This window comes from Lepus europaeus, unplaced genomic scaffold (assembly GCF_033115175.1).
Source record: "Lepus europaeus isolate LE1 unplaced genomic scaffold, mLepTim1.pri SCAFFOLD_80, whole genome shotgun sequence".
Lineage (NCBI taxonomy): Eukaryota > Metazoa > Chordata > Mammalia > Lagomorpha > Leporidae > Lepus > Lepus europaeus.
Genome location: NW_026909609.1, coordinates 275,201 through 279,857, shown reverse-complemented (window position 1 = coordinate 279,857; position 4,657 = coordinate 275,201).

Sequence of the window (4,657 nt, the reverse complement as noted above, 5' to 3'; positions counted from 1 at the left end):
ATTGCAGCGATTGGACTGGAATTCGTGTTTCTGGGGTCGGTAGAAGTGTGAGATACCTTTCGGGGGTCTTACAATTGTATTTTCAGCTTGGATACAGTAATTGGTTCCACATGGAAACACCAGCTCTACACATTCGTATTTTCTAGGGAGAAAGCCAGAGGAACTGCTGAAAACAAACATATTTCTGTTTGTGTAGATGACATTTTATGCACTTGCCTAACGAAAAGACTTTGCTTTTCCCCAAAACCATTTTTACTGTGATTTTCTCGGTCCATTGCATACGAATTCCACACCTCTTTGTCCGGATATGACTGGATGAAACCGGAAATATCCGGTTTTGTTTTGGCTAACTCAATCCCAGATATTGCTGCAGCCTCTGGGTTTGTTCTTTCTGGATATTATCAACGGACTTCATTGTTTTGAAAGTCTTTTATCGGGGAACATTGTATTTTCAGCTTGGATACAGTAATTGGTTCCACATGGAAACACCAGATCTACGCATTCGTATTTTCTAGGGAGAAAGCCAGTGGAACTGCTGCAAACAAACATGATATTTCTGTTTGTGTAGATGACATTTTATGCACTTGCCTAACGAAAAGACATTGCTTTTCTCCAAAACCATTTTATCTGTGATTTTCTCGGTCCATTGCATACGAATTCCACACCAGTTTTCCGGATATCACAGGATGAAACTGGAAATATCTGGGTTTCTTCTGGCTAACTCAATCCCAGATATTGCTACAGCCTCTGTGTTTGTGTTTTCTGGACACTATCAACGGACTTTATTGTTTTGAATGTTTTTTATCAGGGAACATTTAATTTTGTGCTTGGAAACACTAATTGGTTCCACATGGAGACACCAGCTCTACACATTCGTAATTTCTAGGGAGAAAGCTAGAGGAACTGCGGCAAACAAACATGCTATTTCTGTTTGTATCGATGACATTTTATGCACTTGCCTAACGAAAAGACTTTGCCTTTCTCCAAAACCATTTTTACTGTGATTTTCTCGGTCCATTGCATACGAATTCCACACCTCTTTGTCCGGATATGAGTGGATAAAACCGGAAATATCCGGTTTTGTTTTGGCTAACTCAATCCCAGATATTGCTACAGACTCTGGGTGGTTTATTCGGGATATTATCAACAGACTTTATTGTTTTGAAAGTCTTTTCTCGGGGAACATTTTATTTTGAGCTTGGATACAGTAATTGGTTCCACATGGAGACACCAGCTCTACGCATTCGTATTTTCTAGGGAGAAAGCCAGAGGAACTGCTGCAACAAACATGATATTTCTGTTTGTGTAGATAACATTTTATGCACTTGCCTAATGAAAAGACTTTGCTTTTCCCCAAAACCATTTTTGCTCTGATTTTCTCGGTCCATTGCATACGAATTCCACACCACCTTTTCCAGAAATGACTGGATAAAACCAGAAATATCCGTTTGTGTTTTGGCTAACTCAATCCCAGATATTGCTACAGCCTCTGGGTTTGTTCTTTCTGGATATTATCAACGGACTTTATTGTTTTGGATGTTTTTTTATCGGAGAACATTGTATTTTCAGCTTGGATACATAATTGGTTCCACATGGAGACACCAGCTCTACACGTTCTTATTTTCTAGGGAGAAAGCTAGAGGAACTGCGGCAAACAAACATGATATTTCTGTTTGTATAGATGACATTTTATGCACTTGCCTAACGAAAAGACTTTGCTTTTCTCCAAAACCATTTTTACTGTGATTTTCTCGGTCCATTGCATACGAATTCCACACCTCTATTTCCGGATATGAGTGGATAAAACCGGAAATATCCGGTTTTGTTTTGGCTAACTCAATCCCAGCTATTGCTACAGACTCTAGGTTGGTTTTTTCGGGATATTATCAACAGACTTTATTGTTTTGAAATTCTTTTATCGGGGAACATTGTATTTTCAGCTTGGATACAGTAATTGGTTCCACATGGAGACACCAGCTCTACACATTCGTATTTTCTAGGGAGAAAGCCCGAGGAACTGCTGCAAACAAACATGATATTTCTGTTTGTGTAGATGACATTTTATGCACTTGCCTAACGAAAAGACTTTGCTTTTCCCCAAAACCATTTTGACTGTGATTTTCTCGGTCCATTGCATACGAATTCCACACCAGTTTCTCCGGAAATGACTGGATGAAACCGGAAATATCCGGTTTTGATTTGGCTAACTCAATCCCAGATATTGCTGCAGCCTCTGGGTTTGTTCTTTCTGGATATTATCAACGGAATTTATTGTTTTGAAAGTCTTTTATCGGGGAACATTTTATTTTGATGTTGGATACAGTAATTGGTTCCACATGGAGACACCAGCTCTACGCATTCGTATTTTCTAGGGAGAAAGCCAGAGGAACTGCTACAAACAAACATGATATTTCTGTTTGTGTAGATGACATTTTATGCACTTGCCTAACGAAAAGACTTTGCTTTTCCCAAAACCATTTTACCTGTGATTTTCTCAGTCCATTGCATATGAATTCCACACCAGTTTTCCGGATATGACAGGATGAAACTGGAAATATCTGGGTTTCTTCTGGCTAACTCAATCCCAGATATTGCTACAGCCTCTGTGTTTGTGTTTTCCGGACACTATCAACGGACTTTATTGTTTTGAATGTTTTTTATCAGGGAACATTTAATTTTGTGCTTGGAAACACTAATTGGTTCCACATGGAGACACCAGCTCTACACATTCGTATTTTCTAGGGAGAAAGCTAGAGGAACTGTGGCAAACAAACATGCTATTTCTGTTTGTATAGATGACATTTTATGCACTTGCCTAACGAAAAGACTTTGCTTTTCTCCAAAACCATTTTTACTGTGATTTTCTTGGTCCATTGCATACGAATTCCACACCTCTTTGTCCGGATATGAGTGGATAAAACTGGAAATATCCGGTTTTGTTTTGGCTAACTCAATCCCAGATATTGCTACAGACTCTGGGTTGGTTTTTTCGGGATATTATCAACAGACTTTATTGTTTTGAAAGTCTTTTCTCGGGGAACATTTTATTTTAAGCTTGGATACAGTAATTGGTTCCACATGGAGACACCAGCTCTATGAATTCGTATTTTCTAGTGAGAAAGCCAGTGAAACTGCTGCAACAAACATGATATTTCTGTTTGTGTAGATGACATTTTATGCACTTGCCTAATGAAAAGACTTTGCTTTCCTCCAAAACCATTTTTGCTCTGATTTTCTCGGTCCATTGCATACGAATTCCACACCACCTTTTCCAGAAATGACTGGATAAAACCAGAAATATCCGTTTGTGTTTTGGCTAACTCAATCCCAGATATTGCTACAGCCTCTGGGTTTGTTCATTCTGGATATTATCAACGGACTTTATTGTTTTGGATTTTTTTTTCAGGGAACATTGTATTTTCAGCTTGGATACATAATTGGTTCCACATGGAGACACCAGCTCTACACGTTCTTATTTACTAGGGAGAAAGCTAGAGGAACTGCGGCAAACAAACATGATATTTCTGTTTGTATAGATGACATTTTATGCACTTGCCTAACGAAAAGACTTTGCTTTTCTCCAAAACCATTTTATCTGTGATTTTCTCGGTCCATTGCATACGAATTCCACACCTCTATTTCCGGATATGAGTGGATAAAACCGGAAATATCCGGTTTTGTTTTGGCTAACTCAATCCCAGATATTGCTACAGACTCTGGGTTTGTTCTTTCTGGATATTATCAACAGACTTTATTGTTTTGAAAGTCTTTTATCAGGGAACATTGTATTTTCAGCTTGGATACAGTAATTGGTTCCACATGGAGACACCAGCTCTACACATTCGTATTTTCTAGGGAGAAAGCCAGAGGAACTGCTGCAAACAAACATGATATTTCTGTTCGTGTAGATGACATTTTATGCACTTGCCTAACGAAAAGACTTTGCTTTTCCCCAAACCATTTTTACTGTGATTTTCTCGGTCCATTGCATACGAATTCCACACCTCTTTGTCCGGATATGACTGGATGAAACCGGAAATATCCGGTTTTGTTTTGGCTAACTCAATCCCAGATATTGCTGCAGCCTCTGGGTTTGTTCTTTCTGGATATTATCAACGGACTTTATTGTTTTGGATGTTTTTTTTCGGGGAACATTGTATTTTCAGCTTGGATACAGTAATTGGTTCCACATAAGACACCAGATCTACACATTCGTATTTTCTAGGGAGAAAGCTAGAGGAACTGCGGCAATCAAACATGATATTTCTGTTTGTGTAGATGACATTTTATGCACTTGCCTAACAAAAAGACTTTGCTTTTCTCCAAAACCATTTTTACTGTGATTTTCTCGTTCCATTGCATACGAATTCCACACCACCTTTTCCAGAAATGACTGGATAAAACCGGAAATATCCGGTTGTGTATTGGCTAACTCAATCCAAAATATTGTGAAAGCTTCTGTGTTTGTGTTTTCTGGATATTATTGATGGACTTTATTGTTTTGAATGTTTTTACCAGGGAACATTTAATTTTGTATCATTGAAACACTAATTGGTTCATCATGGGGACACCAGCTCTATACATTCGTATTTTCTAGGGAGAAAGCTAGAGGAACTGCGGCAAACAAACATGCTATTTCTGTTTGTATCGATGACAT